The sequence below is a fragment of the Neophocaena asiaeorientalis genome, unplaced genomic scaffold (assembly GCF_003031525.2).
Source record: "Neophocaena asiaeorientalis asiaeorientalis breed wild unplaced genomic scaffold, Neophocaena_asiaeorientalis_V1.1 scaffold205, whole genome shotgun sequence".
NCBI classification, from domain to species: Eukaryota; Metazoa; Chordata; class Mammalia; order Artiodactyla; family Phocoenidae; genus Neophocaena; species Neophocaena asiaeorientalis.
Window position 1 is genome coordinate 4,000,626 of NW_020174369.1, and position 19,621 is coordinate 4,020,246.

Here is a 19,621-nt window from a genome sequence, read left to right on the forward strand (position 1 = left end):
TTGTAAAATTAAAAGTTGGTTTTAAAAAATTCTCCATTAAACCATTCACTCATTACCAAAACATTTTCTTGTATTTGCACGGCCAAATACTCAGGGTATTAAGATAAATAAGATAGCGTGTCATGCCTGCCTTCATTGAGAAAGACAGACAAGAAGGAGATGACTACAGTTCAGAGTGGTAATTCCGATGGTAAGTTTAGGGCTGAATATGGAGAAGGGGACGACTCAAGCTTCCAGTAGACAGGGAAGCTTTCCTGTAGGATGTGCTATTTGTAGGACTGTAGTTCCCACCCCCCACACACACACTGGGATGCTATTCCTGCCCAGTTTCAGGCACTAGACCCTGGCCTCACCCTTCTCTTCTTTCTCTTCTGTGTCCACATCACCCACAGCAATACCAGTTTGCTCCTGGGTGGGATGTGGGTATCGCAGGCCCATTGGGAGAGCACCACAGGAAGGGAGAATGTCACAGCTAAGAAGAGTGTGGGCAGGTTTCTCTGTCTTGGACTCTTTAGCAAGTGGCATTGGCAGAGGTCACTGAGAGAGGTGGAGAGGGAAGGGAGTCCATAAGGCACAGATAGGACCACTGTTACACCTCCCAGTGAAAGAGCTGAGCTGCTGTGCATGATTCGCCAGGACTCGCTGTTGTCAGCCTCTGGGATCAGTGTTCTCAGTAGTCAGTCTCTCCATACTGAGGCTCGCCCTGGGCCCTGCAACTACATGTATGGAAAACAGACTGTATGCTAGGCATCGATTAGCAAGGAGAGGTTTGATGTGGTTCCACGAGCAGGAAGACAGCTTGTGCATTCAGGAAGCTCAGCGTAGTGCTTCTCCTGGCATTTGAGGCAGGACAGTTCTACACTGCGCTGGACACAGGATGTTCAGCATCCCTGGTCCAGCCTCAGTCATTATAAGAAGACGTTAGCTGCCACCATCTATTGAGCACCAGGCACTGTGCTAAATCCTTTATGTCATCAGTTCAACAATCCTGTGAACTGGGCACCATTACTCTCCCCATTTCACAAGTGAGGAAACGGAGGCAAAGAGCAGTTAAGTGGGTCACACAGTGTGACACACAAGAAGCGGGGACGCTCGTCTGAGCCCTCTAGGGGACTGACCCTAGAGTCCTTGCTCTTCCCTTTCAGGTACACAGCTTCTCCCAAATGCCTAGAGGAGAGGGACAGCAGACTCAACTGGAATATGGGCAGATGTTGGTGCATACATCTCACCAAAGAAAAGGTTTGAATGACAAACACCTGAGAAGATACTCAACATCATTAGTCACTAGAGAAATGCCAATTCAAACCACAGTGAGATCCACTACATGCTTGTTAGAATGGCTGACACTGTGGTGAAGATGTGGGAGAGTGGAACTTATGTGCTGCTGGTGGGAATGTGAAATGGTACAACCACTGTGGAAAATAGTTGATCAGTTTCTTACAAAGTCAACGTACACCTACCGTGTGATCCAGCTGTTCCACTCGTAAAAGCATATGTCTGTACAGAAACTCATAGCAGTTTTATTTGTCATAGCCCCAAACTGGAAACAGCCCAAATGTCTATCAACAGTGAATAGTAAAGTGTTGGTCCATCATTAGAATGGAATACTACTAAGCAGTAGAAGGGAATGAGCTATTAATATAAGGTACAACATGGATTAACCTCAAAATAATTATGCTGCGTGGGAGAAGCCAAACAGAAAGAGTACAAACTATGTAATTCCATTTATTAAAAATTCTAGGAAACGCAAACTAATATATAGTGACAGAAAGCAGAATGAGTGGTGGCCTGCAATGGGGCAGTGGGCAGGGTAGGATTACAAATGGGCACAAGGAAACTTTTGGGGATAATGGATATACTTACCTTGATTGTAGTAATGTCTTCACTGGTGGGTGTCTGCTGTGTCAAAACTTATCAAAGCAAATGTTTTAAAAATGCGCAGCTTATTGAATGCTAATTATAGCTCAGTAAAGCTTTTTTACTATTAATTAATCAATTTATTTATTTGGTCGCACCAGGTCTTAGTTGCAGCACACGGGCTCCTTAGCTGGGGCTCGCATGTGAACTCTGAGTTGCGGCATGCATATGGGATCTAGTTCCCTGACCAGGGGTCAAACCCAGGCCCTCTGCATTGGGAGCACTGAGTCTTAACCACTGCGCCACCAGGGAAGTCCTAATAAAGCTTTAAAAAGAAAAAAAGAATACCAGAAAAAAAACCAACAATAATAATAGCGTCTGCAATCACTTATATAGTGCTTACTGTATTCCAGGCACTGATTTAAATCTATCTCTAAAAATTGTTTGGTCCTCATTTTAAAAATAGTACATAGTAGGTGCTCAATAAAAATACTGGTTGTCACTTCTTTCCTTCTAACCCAAGTTAATTCTCTAGCTACTCTGACTTTATGTGGGCTTCTCACTGTTGTGGCCTCTCCCGTTGCGGAGCACAGGCTCCAGACGCGCAGGCTCAGCAGCCATGGCTCATGGGCCCAGCCACTCTGCAGCATGTGGGATCTTCCCGGACTGGGGCATGAACCCGTGTCCCCTGCTTCGGCAGGCAGACTCTCAACCACTGCACCACCAGGGAAGCCCCTCTGACATATTTTACTGTTCTGCTCTTTTGATCCTTAGCACAGACCAATAGGTATGATTATTTGTGTTTTAATGGTAGCAGTTTGTACCTCAGATGAAGCTGACTTGCCTAGTGGGTCCATGTCTCCATTTCCCCCCTTGACCCATGCTGTCCAGTTGAGAGCTGGGGCATAATAGATGCTTAGCAACCGTATGTCTGGATTGCTTCCCACCCACACCCCTTGCTGACAAGTGTGCAAGCGCTTGGATTTTCCTAAGTCTCCTTTCACTCCTTCCCAGTCCACTGGGGCTGTCTTTCAGCATCTGTCTCCACTGAGTGGGGACCAGCTAACTGGGAGAAGACCCCCGTGTCTGAGGTGCTGTCAGTCTCGTTTCCCACCCCACCTTACCGGGGACACCTGCGAGTTCACTCGGCCTCTCTGGGAAGTGAGAGTTTTACTGAACAGCTTTACTTCAGTGGGGCCTGGGAGATACAAACCAGCCACACCTGCCCTCTCTTCTTTCCTCCACCACACAGTCCTCTGGAACTCTCCATTCCCATCCATCACCCCCCTGTGCCCTTGGGGGGAGAACAGGATCCATTCCCAGCAGCTCTTCAGGAGGCACTTTGGCTCAGAGTGGATCTGCAGCCTGATCTCTGTTCTGTTGGGAAAAGAGGGTTCAGGCGCCCTAGCGTCTTGGGCTCTAACCAGAGAAAAGCCACCCTCAGACCATGCCATGTCGTTGGAGCTGCATTCTTTGGGTGATGACTGTAGCAGCTCTGTGTTTCACCCAGGCCCAAGCTAGAGCAACAAAGGATGCTGTGCATCATTCCTAACAAGGGAAATGCAAAGGCAAATGCAAACCCCAGTGAGACCCACTACATGCTTGTCAGAGTGGCTGAAGTCCGGCAAGGATGGGGAACTGGAACTTTCACACGCTCCTGCTGGGAACGTGAAATGGCACAGCCCCTTTGGAAAATAGTTGAGCAGTTTCTTACAAAGAAACTCTCATACCTATTGTATGATCCAGCTGTTCCACTCCCATAAAAGATGGGCAGGGCTGTCTGGTCCCACGTTTCTGGAAGCCCACCAGGAACGCAGCAAAGCCAGGTGTAACACAAGGCCTTTCATAAGGTCAGAAACAAAAGCCTCTGATGAGAGTCTGTCAACTGGCCTGAGCTCAGCTTTCCACAAAAGACGGCAGCTTGCCTGGAAGAATGGTAGAAGCAGAGGGAAAAAACAAAATTAGCAGCAGTAACAATAGCAGCTAATATTTACTTCATGATTATCATGGGCTAAGAAATGTGCATCTATTATTGTGTCTAACCCTCATAATAACCGTATGCAGTTATCAGCATTATCCTCCCATTTTACAGGGACTGAAACTGGGTCTCAGAGAGCAAAGTACTTACCCAAGTCATATAGCTCGTAAGTCCTAGAGATAGTTTCTAACTCAGGCTGTTTGATTCCAGAGCTCACATTCTCAGTTCTTTGCAGAACGATGAGACTGGGGCCATAGCATGGGTTAGTCATGCACACGGGTGTTTTGCAGAAATGGGGTGAAGTGATTACAAGGCAGATCTTTTCCAAAGGCTGGTGAGAACTGCAGAGCGAGGGCTGGATGCAGCTTGACCACAGTGTTCTCATTTTCCCTCCTTCCCAGTCTTTCAAATCTCTGCCTTTCAAGGGGCCCCCAGTCTAACGATAACAATAAAAATAAATAGCATCACTTGTCACCATCATCCCCTGGGCGGAGAGTATTTATGAGACTTTTTATTTGTCATCTTCCCTGTTTCTGTGCTGCTTTGTGGTCAAGTACTGAATTAGGCAATTTGAAGACATGTGGCTAACTTCCCAAATCACAGAGATGTTTTGTATTCGTTTGGAAGAGCATGAAATGAAAACCACATTGATTTTTTTTTTTTCCCTTTTTCTATTTACCACTCATCTGCTGTATGGGTGACTGTGATACTGTGGCTGCTGAGGACGACCTAGCAGTGATGGAAGTATTTGTGCTCTTCCAGCGAATGAGTGAGGAGGAAAAGGAGGCTGAGACAGCCAGGGCAGAGCCCTCGCTAAGTGTCAGCTACTATGCCACGGGCCTCAACACACATCAGCTCATCTAGTTTATTAAACTACGTAGTCACCAACCAAACGAACTTTTTGGCCAACCCAATGCATACATTTGGTTCAGGGGTTTCAGGATTTTCGCCTTGTTGCTTCCCCCTTATTTTTTCATCCCCATCTCCCACTCTCCTTGTGTGCTCCACCAAGGGCCTCTTTTTTCACCTTAATTAAATTTTCATATTTTTTTGTCCCCCAGAGCCATCAGAAGTTTGGTGTAATATTCTGTTCCTCTACTTAACCAGTGTTAGAACACCAGGAGAAATAACATCTAAGAGACCAAAGATCCCAGAAGAACCCATGAGAAATTTTTTGAGCAATCAACGCTGAAGGATTGAGGTTGAAAGTCTCCTTCTAATGAACAGTCAGTGGCTCCCTATTGCTGATAGAAATAAAAAGGTTCAGTGTGAAAACTGAGTAGACATTTTGGCCATGTTATAGATTTGAGATATATTCAGTTGAAAAAGAATGGAAGTCTTAAATCCCAAGGAGGTGAAAGTTACTGCAGTGCTGTGATGCATTTTTTTAAACTTTTTTTACTGAAAGATAATTCACATACCATAAAATTCACCCCTGCCATGTATTTTTCAAGCCTCTAGAGAACTGAGTATAGTGATGTTTGAGAAAGAGAAATTCTCAGTGCCCAGGTTTTAGGTTATACTGTGGAATGATACCAGCACGGGATCTTTATTACTTACAGAGGTAACAGAAAGATACCACAAAGCAGTAAATTTCCACTTGCTTGCACTTAGGGTAGCACCTGACACATGATATGGGTCTAGTAAATATTGGATTGATAGATGGGCAGAAGGACAGACAGAAATATACTGGGCAAACATCAAGGTTTGTTGAAGAATAAATCGTGCCATACCAGTTTGGTGTCCTTTTTTTAAATTTTTTTTTCTTTTTTCTTTTTTTGATGGGTTGATAGGCTGTGTGGTGAATGAAGGGACATCTAGCATGTCAGCTCTCTGGTCTTCAGGAAGGCTTCAGTTTCTTTCTTGATGAACTGACCCTTCCCACTTGACACAGCAGCGTTGGTCCATTCAGTCACAAAATTCCACCCACCTAAGAATTGATTCTTTTCACTGAATTATACCTTGAAGCAGGCCATAAGCAAAATCATAAAACTGATTGAAAAGTATTTGTATCATCCAATTGCCAAATTTGCGTTTGGGCCTCCAGCCATTGGTTTTAGCCTTGTGTGGAGCCAGGCAGAGACTGAGCCTTGATTCTGTTGGTTGGGGAGATGTTTAACTGGAGAGTGCTTTTGAATGATCGATCAGCCGTCCAGGAGTTGCTTGACGTAGACAAGTCACAGGCCACCCTGACTTACGTACCTGCCATCCACCTTCACGTTAAACTCCACTGCAAGTTCCTCAGGTTTCTATGTAACTCTCAGCTGAGAGATTAGCTATGATCTTCAAAGGCAGGGCTAGGGTTCTCTGGAATTAGGGAGATGGCCCACGAAAAAAAAAGAGGGAGCCCACAGAGAAGATGGCCAGTTATATTAATATATGTACTCATTCTTCTGTGATATGCAAGACCCTAATTTGCATGGACCTACTTTGACAGACTCATAGTGAAGATGGTCCTGAATACTAAGTCTGATGGTTTCACTCTCCCGATTAAAATCTCTCAGTGATTCTCCCGAATTCTAGCTCCACGTAGGAGATCTCACGTGATCTGAGCCCTGCCCACCCCTGGCCTCATCCCCTGCTATCCCTCACTTTTCATCCTGTATTCTAGCAGGTACATCTCATATCCTTATATGAATTCCATGGGGACAAAGTTTAAGAATAGAGAATATCCAGATTTTAGAAAGTTAATACTGTACGTCTACAGTATATTACATAACTATGCCAGTGAGATCTGGGGTAGCACCCATAATCAATCACATTTGTATTTCTGTAGTAAAACTTGCGAATATTCAGACCAAGTAGGTTAAATAGGTTCTAAAGAGCAAGATATTTATTCATTTTGCCATCCAATGAATCATGAAAATACTTGGGTATTTGGAATGCTTTGAATTGAAGTATGCACTTCTTGAAAAGAGCCTGTGCTTTCTCACTTGGCCTTAAGGCATATTTTTCTCTCTGCCTGGAGTGGCCACATCTCCCTTCTACCTGGTGAGTATCATTACCACCAGAATCATCATCATTATTATAATTCACATTTATTGAGCACTTACTATGTTATTTGATACTCCCAGTAAACTCTGGGATGGCCCGCATTGTATTATCCCAAATGTTCAGATGAGGAAACTGAGGCTCGGGGAGGTCACAAGGCAAGGAGGAGGTAGAACGGAGGTTGAACCAAAGCCCAGGGACCCTAGAATCTGTGTTCTTAGTCACTACAGTATCCTCAGTATGTGTCTTCCCCAAAGTTCCCCAAAGGTCAGGTGGTACTTCCATGCAACCCTTGTTCCTTTCACCAGCATGTCTGGTGAGTTGTACCTCCTCAGAGGCCCTCAGAGTTCTTTAAGCCCAGCTCTTGGGCAGCACTTACCACTCCCTGTCTTCCCCACAAGGCTGAGCTTAGTGAGCAGTCAGGGAAAAGCCTGCTTCATGCTCTTTGACCATGGCACATAGTAGGCACTCCACACATCGTGTGTTATCAAGTTCACCCAAAGAGGTGTGCTAACAGATAGCAAATAATTTGTATCCCCTGTGAGGTTAGATAGTAAACACCATCACAATTTCAAGGATAAAAAATTTGGATCTAAAAAAGGAAAAGAAATATTCACCAAGAAAAAGGCTACTCAAGTTTATGTGTGGTATATGTAAAGAAGAGGAATTTGCTGGGGACAGTATTTTAGGGATGAACAAGGAACATGTTTATACTTAGGAAACAATAGCTAGGATTTATTAAATAATTACCATGTGCTGGTTTCTCTGCTAGGCAGTCCGTATATAGAATATCTAATCCTCACAATAAATATGTGAGATTAATTTATGAAAGAGAAAGATGTAGTAGCCATGTTTTAGGTTAGAATAAAGAGTAATACAAATCTATTCAGATATAACAAAAGTCAAATGTCATTAGAGGGCGGTAGCCTAAAATGACCCAATAGGGTATATTTCTCCATCTAAGAGATGATAGAATGGAGGTCAGAAAGATTACAGAGCTAGGACACGGCAGGGGAAGCCAGGTCTGGCTGGTCTCCTGTCTTTTATATTCACTCCTTGAAAACGTTAACACGGTACCTAAGTATATCCCACTATCCTACCCAGAATTGGGTCTGGTTTCGAGTTCTGCTTCTGGAAAAAGCTGCTGGAACTTGGAAGGAAGCACATAATACACAGCTACAATGTGTTAGGGAAAGTGAGCCCCACGAGCAAAGTTTGGGATGGTTAAGATATGGGCTAGTTCTGACTGCTTAAGAGAAACCTTATGGGTTGGCTTAATTTTCTTGTTTATTAAAGTTTTTGTGATCATAAAATGACTAACTCTTTCTTGGTGCTTTAGGTTTGTAAAATGCCTTTTGGAATGTAATGCTCAGAATTACTAAGTGAGGCAGACAGAGCAGGTGTTTTCTTTTTTTAAGTGAGGCTCAAAGAAACTGAGTGATTTGTCCAAAGTCCCACAGCTAGTGAGGGTTAGGGCCAAGACTCAGATACATATGTGAGCAAACCCCAAGCCTTTTCTGCCACGTGCTTAGTTGGTTCATCTTTGTTTACTCAAATTGAAGGATCCTGCAGTTGAGGAAAGCCTGGTTCCTCACAGGAAGGGCTCTCGATTCTTAATCGCTAGTCCCCATTTGTGACTGTAAATTCTCCATTGAACTGCCAGCCAGTGGTTCTCGATTACTACGCATAAAATGTCCCTGGAAACTCCTTACAAATGCAATTCTTCAGGTGCGACTCCCACAGGGGGTGATTCATTGAGTCTTGCTGGGAAGGAGTATTTATGAATCTGTCATTTTAACAAGTGCCCCAGTGATTCTAATCAGGAACTTTCAGAAAAATGGCTTTAAGCTCCTTCCGAGTACCAGTGATATCTTTCCGTCACTGTTTCCTCAGTGCTTAACAGAGTGCCTTGTACATAGAAGGTACTCTAAATTTACTTCAGTGAATTATGAAGTAAATGAATGTAAAAGTAGTATAAAATGTAGTAAATTAAGTTGGATGGTCAGTCAGTCCCTGCTGGTTTGGGTCACTCTTGGAGGTTTCTTGAGTCTCCATCCTTTCAAAGAAATCCTCTCTTGGTAGGCTTAGGTCTAGACAGATTTAGAAGTCAGGACTTGGAGAGAGTACCTCGTAGAATCTGCCAAAAATTAGAGATTGTAGAATTCTTATTTTCTTATGAAAAGCAGGATGAAGTGAAACCATGGGGGACCCCATTTGCAGCTCTGTGCAGACAGACTCAGAAACCAAAGCATAGACACACCAGGATGCAACAGGAAACCACAGGGGTCTAAGATCTTTCAGTGTAAATAGGAAGTTAGAGTTTACTTTTGAACAGGCAAGTGCCAAGTTGAAGTGCAGTGTGTAATCCACCTCTCTGCCCAGCCCTTCCTTGAGCCCGGGCACAGATGAAAAATGATTCCATCTGGGTAAAAGCGTTTTCAAATGTTTGTTCTGATCAGGGCTTGGAGCAAGCTTCTTTTGTTTGTGCTGGTGAATAATTTGGGACACAGGTGCAGTTTGGACTTGAAAGCATGAATTGCTCTCCCTGGTTTTCCCTGTAGTGATATCTGAAACTCCCATCTTCCTCTACAAAGTCATCTTAGTTCACATACGTTCATAAAGCATTTGCCATTGACAGTTGCCTTTCATATACCCCATCTGCGGACCTTTGTGTCCAGGTGCATAGTAGTGGAACGTTGGTGGACACTAAATAGGTACTCCGTGCCAATCGGGTTGACATCTGTAATCGCATTTGATTGCTACCATTGCATTGGAAACTAGTAAGTAGGATACAAATGATCATCACCGTTTTGAGATAAGGAAAATGTGAGAGTGATAGAAAAGACATGGGTTTTGAAGTCAGTCATGAATATACTTAAATGAATAGTTATTCATTTAAGTATATTCACATCCAACATACTTCAACTTTCTTACCCAGGGTGCCTTCTTTTATTCAGCCAGTTGTTCTTGAGCTTCTACTGTGTGCCAGGCCCTGCAGTGAAAATGGTGAGCAAAAGTAGACACAGACCTTACAGTCTAGTGGGGAAGAAGGGTTCTAAGCAAACAATCACAAAAACAGGTAATTACAGACCTTGATAGGTGCTTTACATTCATACCCTGCTGCTGGGAGTACAAATTGGTGTACTCACTTTGGAAAACAGTGAAGCGTTGTTGGAACATGCACATACCCTGCACTCTACCAATTCCATTCCTAAGTAAAAACCTGGAGAAACCATTGTGCCCTGTACCAGTGTGTACCCAGAGACAGGTCCAAGAGTATTCATAGCATTATTTTTCATAGTAACTCCAAATTTGAATCAACCCAAATTTCTACTACTACTACTAATAATAGAATGAATAATAATAATAGAATGAATAATAGAATGAATATACTTAATTGTCTTATATTCTTACAGTGGCACACATACTTAAATTGAAGGAACTACAGCTACATAAAACAATGTAGATGAGTCAAACAATTTTAAGTGAAAGAAACAGGGCATGAAAGAAAATACAGAATTATTTTATTCATATAAAATTCAAAGAGACAAGAGAGTCAATACATTTTAGGAATGTATGTATAGGTGCTGAACCTAGAAAGACAAACAAGGAAATAATTTTTTTGCCATGAATATCAGGACACTGGTTACTTACATGGCGGTGGGTGGGGTGCTGGTTGTTGAGGTTAAAAAAAAAAAAGTGCCTTCCCAGAGGGGCTTTGGAGAAGTGGCATTTACTGGTGAAGGATGGATGAGTCTTTATTATCAGTTTTTGGATTGTACACATCTGTTTTATACACTCTTCTGTATGTATGATACGTAAGTGCTGTGAAGCAGGGGAACAACCGTGGGAACATAAAGCCAAGTGACTGATAAAGTTTCGGTGGTCGGCTTCTGTAAGGCAGGGATGTTTGAGCTGAGATACTTTGATTAGGTAACTAAGCAGAGTCTAGTAGGGAGCAAGGAGGGTTATATGTGGCGGTGGATAAGAGGAAAGTGGTCCAGGAAGAGTACAGCAGGATAATGGGAGGGAAATTGTCAGATTGTGTGTGGGACAGGAGAGAGGCGTGACACAAGTTAAGGCTGGAGAAGCAAAAAGGGTCAGGACGTGCTGGGTTTATGAGCCTTATGAAAGATGTTTATCTTAAGAGAAACTGAAAGGTTTTAATCACAGTGGGTAACATAAGTAGATTTACAAAGGATCAAAATAACTACAGTTTGGAGAACAGATTGGAGAGAGACCAGAGTGGATGCTAGGAAACCAGATAGAAGGAGATTGGAGATCGGGTGAGAGATGATATCGCAGTAGCTTGTCTCAGATTATGGCGGGGGAGATGGAGAGAAGTGGATATATTTGAAGGATGGTTAGAAGGTGAAATTTATGGTACTTTTGGCAGGGAAAATGCCGAGCTTGCAGGGTGGATGCAATTGGGGCTTCCCAGGAGAAACCTTGCTGGTTAACATGGATGTTAAGGAGACAAAAGAAACATGACATATAAAGGCAGTGTATGATCCTAAATTGGGTCCTAGACTAGAGAAACTGTTTTTCCTTTTCCTGTAAAAGACGTTTTGTGGACAACTGATGAAATTTGAATAAGATCTACAGATTAAATAATAGAATTGTATCCATGTTTATTTCCTGGTATGATCGTTGTACTAGGGTCATATAAAAGAATATCCTTCTTTTTATAAAATGCATACTTAAGTATTTAGGAGTAAATGGGCATTATATCTACAACTTACTCTCAAATGGTTGAAATTTTTTTACATACACACAGTGTGTGTGTGTGTGTGTTTATGGGTGTGGATGCACGGATGGATAGATAGATCAGACAGATAGGTAGATAGATAGATAGATATTCTTTTTCATATTCTTTTCCATTACAGGTTATTACAAGATAAGTAATATAGTTCCCTGTGCTATACAGTAGGACCTTGTTGTTTATTTTATATATAGTAGTTTGTATCTGCTAATCCCAAACTCCTTATTACCCCCCTGCCCCTTTGGTAACCATAAATTTGTTTTCTATGTCTGTGGGTCTGTTTCTCTTTTGTAAGTAAGTTCATTTGTGTCATATTTTAGATTCCACATATGATACCATATGATATTTGTCTTCCTCTGACTTATTTCACTTAGTATGAGAATCTCTAGGTCCATCCATGTTGCTGCAAATGGCATTATTTAATTCTTTTTTATGGCTGAGTAGTATTCCATTGTGTGTGTGTGTGTGTGTGTGTGTGTGTGTGTGTGTGTGTGTGTGTATCACATTTTCTTTATCCATTCATCTGTCAATGAACATTTAGGTTGCCTCCATGTCTTGACTATTGTAAATTTGCCCTTTATTAAATTATAACATGTGCATGTATTATACACTCTCTGCATGCATGATAGCTTTCACAGTAAATTTTAAACTATAGAGCCAGGTGATCTTTTGTGGTTTGGATAGTCAAGGAAGGCTTCTGTAAAGCAGTGATGTTAGAAGTGTCATATTTTGGTTAGAGAAGAAAGAGGTCCAAGCAGAAGGGACAGTATGAGCTTCATCTGTGAGATCATTATCACCTGCAAAATTTCTTCTCTCTCTTCCCTTCTTTATACCTTTTTTTGTTGTCAATTTTTGTATAATTTTTTTTTTCAGGACCTCCAGTATTACATTGAACAGTTATAATGATTAAAAAGCCATCTCATCTTGTTCCTGATATTAGAGGGGCTGTGTCTGAAATTTCTCTAGTGAATATGATATTTGCTGGAGATTTTTTAGATATGTAGATATATCAATCATTATAGATATAGATATTCCTTTTGTGAAATTGAGAAAATGATCTTCCATAGCGGTCAGGACAGATGATCAGTAACCTGTGCTTGAATAACCACTAAAGTTGATTTTATTTGACAGTTCCCTTCCAGGGCCAGGGAAGAGCATCACTGTGAACTTCACAAAGGCAGGGACTCCATTGTATCCTCTGTGTCTGTTCTAGTGCCTGGGACTGAGTTAGGCATTCAGTACTTATTGAATGAATGAATGGAAGATACTTGTTGAATGAGTGAGTTAAAGTTAGAAATTATTTTTTTAAGGGGAGCCAAAAACCTCGCTGCTCTCTACAGCTTCCCCCCACACACACACTGTGAACAGAGTCAGTGGTGCTGCCGTCCTTACGTTCTTGCAGCACGTGGCACAGTCAGCTGGGCATTTGACGTGGGGAGGAAGAAATGAATGATTCAGTCACAGAACATTCCGTTGCTGGCTATTAGACTTTGCCTCTAATGATTCACCTTTATTTGAACTGGAGCCAGGTGGTTAAAGATGATTTAATCAGGACAAACATAAAATACTCTCTTTAATGGAATAATTGCTTATTTCATTTTCTCCTTAAAGTTGGCCATTCATCTCATGCCAGTGTCTTTCAATTTATGTATGTTGCCATGAAGTATTGAAAGTGATTGTTCTGAATTAAGTCAAAAGTACTCACGAAGAATTGTCTTAGTGTGTTAGCAGAGGGTTCAGAATTCCAGTATGAAATTGGAAAGTGGTTGGTAGAGTGGCAGGCTTACGTCCAAAAAGACTTGAATGCCCTAGTAAGGTTATATATAGGTTTATTGGTGAATAACTGAGGGAAGTTGGTTGTCATAAAACAGGCAGTTAGGTAAGAATATCTTAGTAGTTTTGAATACTTTATGGTGGTTCTAATCTTATATGTACTTCTCATTTTAAAAGGGATTTCATTTAATAAGTTAGTTAAAGTAATAGACAGTGTTAGAATGTCTAGTGTCCAGAAACTGATGACATTTTCCTGACTTGAGTCTCTGTTCAAAAAGCCTTTGATGGGCTTCCCTGGTGGCGCAGTGGTTGAGAGTCCGCCTGCCGGTGCAGGGGACACAGGTTCGTGCCCCGGTCCAGAGACATCCCACATGCCACGGAACGGCTGGGCCCGTGAGCCATGGCCGCTGAGCCTGCGCGTCTGGAGCCTGTGCTCCGCAACGGGAGAGGCCACAACAGTGAGAGGCCCACGTACCACAAAAAAAAAGCATTTGATGACTCCAGAAAGTAACTGTTAATTTATGGAGCCCTACCTAGCTCTGTCCACCTCCTCTCCCACATACACTCTCCGCTCCAGCTACCTGTAACGAGATCTTATAATGGGGGTCTTCCTTTCCTCGAGCTTTTGGAAGAGGCCCTAGAGACCAGACCACCTACGTAGGGCTTCCTAAAAGACTATAAAACTAGTGTTAAAAGCCACCCTGAGGATGTAAAACAGAAGTAGAAGTCCGAGGGAAGAAGCCAAGGTTGACTGTTGTATCTGAGGTAGTAAGTCAAAAAGTGAGGGCTGCTCTGGGAACGGGCTGTATGTCCACTGAAGACAAGGCAAAGGTGTGTGTGGGTCCAGCACAAGGGATCCAGCTGGGTATGTCGTAAATGGGACCCCGTCCAAAAGGAATGAGTGAGGAGCAGTTGAGTTTACCCCTGAGGTCCAGGAATGAAAGGGAGCCACGAGCAGAGCAATGGAGAGATGGAGAGGGATAGAGAGAGGGAGAGAAAGCACACTCCAGGCATACTACTGTGGGATTATGGGAGTCCCCAGAACCGCATCATGAGAGTTCATATTGGACCTGCACCCCACCCTGAGGACATGTCGGAGCCAGATCACGATCCTGTCAGTCAAGTAAGACCTCCCCGAGGCACCTGCCCCGTGTGGAGCAGACTGAGCAGCAGGCAGCTAGCCAGCAGAGGAGAGGGTGGAGGAGGACAGATAGAAGCACCCTGAACCCCATGCCCCCCTGCCCCCAGGTATGCTTCCAAGTCAGCTGTAGCCAAAGGAGAGAGACTTTTCAATTAGATGAGATGGGAGTTTTAAATATTATTGATAAAATGGAGTGTTCACATTTAACGTTGAAGGTGGACCGAGGACTTTTTATTATTTGAGGGTGTAGGAATAGTATTGCTCTGCCTGAAATTTCATTCCAGAACTAGGAAGAAGAGTTCACAGAACAGATTTTACAGGGAGTAGAGAAGTGAACAAAGCGGTTTTCCTCCCGTACGCCGTAACTGTGTGGGCCCTTCCATAAACTAGGACATACTCCAGGCTCTGGCCGTTCTTCCCTCTCTCTCCTACGTTGACAAATCTTTTTCTACTTAATCATATAAGACAACAACATGCTGTAATAGCTTCTTTCTAAAGAACTGAAGAGAGCGAGGAAAAAAAAAACTCTCTCAACCCCATGTCGGACTCCTGTATCCCCATTTATCCGCTGTCTTTGCTTTTCTGCCCTCATCTATCACTTTTCTCTTTGTTCACACCACTCCAGCTGCACTGATTCTTTGTTGTTCATGTAAGATAGCAAGCACACCCCTGCCACAGGGCCTTTGCACTTGCTCTTACCTCTCTGCCTGTATCACTCCTAACTCCATGCTTCCCTCCCTCATTCCCTTGCAGTCTCAGTTTAATGTAACCTCATTGTTAAGGTCCACCCAGATCACCCTGTATTAAAATAACAACACTTGCCCTCATGGCACTACTTAACCTCTCTTTCCTGCTTTACTTTTCTAAAAAGCCTTATCACAGCTGACAGATTATATATTTGAATTTTCCTGTATTTTTATCACCCCACTTTCCACCACACCATATAAATTCCATGAAGGTAGGACTTTGTTTTTTCCCAGCTATATCCCTAGACCCTTGAACAGTGCCTTGAATATGGTAGCCACTTACAAATACTTCTTGAATCAAGGAATGCTTCCTGACTTGCTTTGGCCTTTCCGTATGCTATTTCTTCAGGCAAGAAAGCTTCTCTTTCCCTTCCTTTTTTACACCTCCACCCCAATGAGCCTGCTAAAATCCTGTGCATCCTTTGAGACCCCATTTCCGTACCACCTCCTCTGTGCCTCTGTCTTAGTCAGATGTTATCGCTCTCCCCAGAACCCTAAGCTCTCGGTTATGTTTCACTTTAGTCTTCACCACTAGATCGTCCTGCCTCAGGCTCATGTTCTTTCTTGATGTTTAGGTTTCAGAGATGACTCACTCGGCAACCGCAGGTCCTTCTCATGTTGTAGAATTGCAGAGTAGCTGTCTTTAAACTCCATACAACAGGATAAATCCTAAATCTAGACTCTCTAATCCCTCAGCATTTTCCTTTCTTCTCCTCTTCCTTACTTTTCCTCTTCTCTTCGTCATCATAAAGTCCCAAGCACATATATGTAGGTCATTTTCTTCAAGCTTCTTTCACTTACCGGTCAAGGAGATAGCCCATCTCTTCCATTGACTGGCCTTCCCTGTGACCATGCTACGTAAGGAACCCTTCTCTCACTTGGCCTATGGAACAGTTGAATGCCCCCAACCATTAATATTATAAAGCGAAATGGTGTCTCTCAATAATGGCTTTGGTAAACTGGTCATCTAATTTTTTTTCAAGTGTACAAGTTTGTTTATATTTACAATACCCTACAAAAATGGAAATTTAGAAACTTTAGTTTTTATTAACTTTTTAAATAATTTTAATTCATTGAGTAATTTTAACGTAAATTAATTTATACATGGGGGAAATGATATTGGGTTGTTGAGCACATGAAATCATCTTCTGTCTTCCCTGAAATGGTTTGGGAGATGAGGCTGGTCAGTCATTTTAGCTCTGTGCCTCCCTCATAAGATCCCATTAAGGTTTTGACCAAGAAGATGGTAATATTTCATGATGAAACTTGGAGAAGTTAAAATTTTATAGATGAGCTTATGCTTTTTCTCACTTTTTTTTTTTTTACTTCCTCCCTATTTTTATTCCCGGAGACCATTTGCTTGAGGAGGAATTTCATCAGAATCCCTAGTTGAGAACCACTGTAATGGACAAAATTGGACCTGGAGATAAATTCTCTTACAAGTTTTATGGAGTGAGATGCATTGAACAGTAGATTAAACAGCTTGTTTATAAACTATCGGTCACCAGCTTAAACAGCACCTCACCTGTATTAACTGAGCCTCCTCCCATGATTCCAGGCAAAAGTCATCACAAGTTCCTTTGTGTTACTGTAGCACTTTATTCATATGTATGTTGTTGCAGTCATTTTATTTTATAAAAATGTAGCAAATGGGTGTCTCTGCCACTAGACCTTGAGCTCCCAAGGGCTGGGACAGTGACGCATTCATCTCTGATACTCAAGGTCTAGCATGTAAGAAACAGTGAAAGCTGAAAGGATATACTGAGCTACAGTCTGCCCAGTCCCATTAATAGTCGGTGGGCATTTCTTGAGTAACTGCTGTGTGCCAGGTATTTTGAAATACTGGTGTTCTTTATTGCTTATAGTGACCCTAAAAAGCTTTGTTATACCTGTTACAGATGAAAGAGGGTATAAGTGATTTACCCAGCCACAGAGTCAGTCAGTAGCACCCCTGGCCCTGAACTCAAGTCACTGGGAGCCAAATTCTGTGTTCTTTCTCCCTTCTCAGAGCTTAAAAGATCTTTCAGGCACCCGTTGATAATGCTTAGCTACCAGCTCTATAACAGCATGAAAAATATTTCTAGAACTGTGATCATCCATTCAGAGAACAGTTAAGAGACCCAGAGGGAACCTTTAAAGATCACCTAATTGCATTCTCCCATTTATAGGTGACAAAGTGGAGTCCCAGAGAGGACAAAGGTCTTGGCCACCATCTCCCCTACCAGCTTGAATCATATTATTCTTCCCCTTCCCATCCGCTCTGCAGTCAGTACTCTTAAGTTCTCAGCAAGTTTGATGACCCTGTGTATGGCGTAGCCCATGTTGACCTCTCTAACCCCATGTTGCACTCTTCTCCTTCCCCTTCTCTCTCCTCCAGCCCTGCTATACTACACTCTCTGCTTCCTCTCCTTCTCCCTGAAATGCCCTTTATTTCACTCCTCCTGGCTAACTCGCACTTAGCCTTTAAATTTTAGTTTGGGTGTCATCTCTTCCTGGAAGCTTTCAGACTACATTAGGTGGATTTCTGTGTGCCCCCATGGTACATACCTCTATCACAGTGCTTGTTGTGTGGTTTGTTTGTTGTTAGTTGGGTATATGTCGTCCTTACTCAGTGGCTGTGAATTCCTCAAGGGCAGATATTGTGGCCTGTTCATTTCTGTATCACTAATGACTGGTATAGCCCCTGACACAAAGTTGGCTTTCAGTGAATTTTGAATGAAACAGTCGCTCACTTAGGATTCAGGTCTGAAGTGGGACAAGCATTGAAGATGTGGTGGTGCTGAATGCTCACCTTTTTTTGGTGTCTTGAAGGTGTTCTTGAAGGCTCTCCCAGTCTTGAGGATCCAAAAAGCCCACCATTCCATAACGCCCAGGTGGTGGTGTTGAACTGCACCAAGAACTTCTGTAGAAAGGTCTGGCATGGCCTGTGCAGCCTCCTCGCCCAGTTTTGAGGCTCTCATAGTATCTGTTCTTCACTGCCACTAAGGGAAAAAGCGCTTTCAGAGCAAGGAGAGCTGGGGGAGGGCATCTAAGCCAAAGTTGTCAAGAGGAGTCAGGACATAGAAGACTAAATTCAAAGGCCAGGCCCTTGAGATCAGGCTTGTTGTGAGTGAGAGATGGAGATGAAGGTCTTGAGTGAGATGTTACCTGAATCAAGGCAGAAGCGGGTCTGAAGTGGCTGACAGTTTCCCCTGCCCCTTTGAGATGTCCGAGGCTCACATTTATGTATCGGCTTTTCTGCCAGTGCTGGTCAGGTGGTTTAAAGGTCCAAGGTCAAAGTAGCAAGTTTGAAACATTCAAAGCATGGAGTGGCAGAAGGTGGTAGAGAGCACAATTTGGGTAAGCGTAGATGGATTAAATGAGGTGAAGCAGTGAAGGGCTTTCTGGAGAAATATATTAGAGGCAAAGCCTCTTTCCCCCTGCCTAGAACTGTTGACTTAGCAAAGCACAAGAAACCACACATGCTTACACACCAGGAGGCTGATCCAGAGCTTGGAGGCTCCAGAGGGCCAGGGAAGGCCCAGCTCTGTGTGGAACACTTACGTAGCCTGTGACCGCAGGAACTTTTGGGCAACATAACAGATAATCATCATTCACTATGCATTCAGTTGTGAATCAAAACAAACCAAAATGAACCACTGTGCAGTTTCAGCCTCTGGTAATCCAGAATATGTGCGCTTGAGAGGGGGCATCAGTGGGTTTGTGGACTTCTAGCTACAAAACAACCAAAACATAAATTGAGATTATTTCTCCCATTGCCTTCAAGAAAAAAAAAAAAAATCCCTACTCTTTAGCATGTTGTGAAAGGATTTTCATCATCTGACCTCTGCCTGCCCTCCACTCATAGGTCTGACATTAAATACTTGCATGTCCTGCACCATGGCTGCCTGACCTTGGGCAAGTTATATAACCCCTCTGAGCCTCAGTTCTCGCATCTGTAAAATGGGGATATAGATACCTATCTTACAGGCCTGTAATAATTATTACATGAGATAGTGCAGATAAAGCCAGTAACCCAGGCTTTTGCTCACAGCATGTGCCAATTCAACATTTGTGTGATTTACTGTGCATTCTACATTCCAGCCGAATCATAACACCTTCTTCAAGCCATTGTTGTGCTAAGAACTTATACCTTTATTGAAGTGCTTATCAGAGTCTCTTGCCATTTTGGGATTAGCAGTCAGACATCATGATGACACTGAAAACTAGGACAAGGACAGTATCTTTTTCATCTTTGTTTCTCCAAGGCTTGACACATAGTAGGTGTTCAATTAAATGTTTGCTAAAGAACTGTGTGCAGTGTCTCTGCTCTAGAGAGTCTTGATTCTCCACAGGCCCCAGATGTTTCCTGGGCCCTCCTCTCTTCGCCTGTC

At 42.9% G+C, this 19,621-nt stretch overlaps 1 protein-coding gene and 1 long non-coding RNA gene across 13 annotated transcripts in view; one reads left to right on the forward strand and one right to left on the reverse strand.

Moving 5' to 3' along the window:
• Positions 1 to 19,621, forward strand: part of FGGY (FGGY carbohydrate kinase domain containing) — a 424,150-nt gene that overhangs the window by 243,241 nt on the left and 161,288 nt on the right. The gene's annotated exons all lie outside the window — the stretch shown is intronic.
• On the reverse strand, positions 1,425 to 4,304 carry LOC112407078 (uncharacterized). The gene is made up of 3 exons (XR_003004675.1): positions 3,986 to 4,304; positions 3,588 to 3,782; positions 1,425 to 3,234 (listed from the first exon to the last, which is right to left on the reverse strand). It is a non-coding gene; the product is annotated as an uncharacterized LOC112407078 (long non-coding RNA).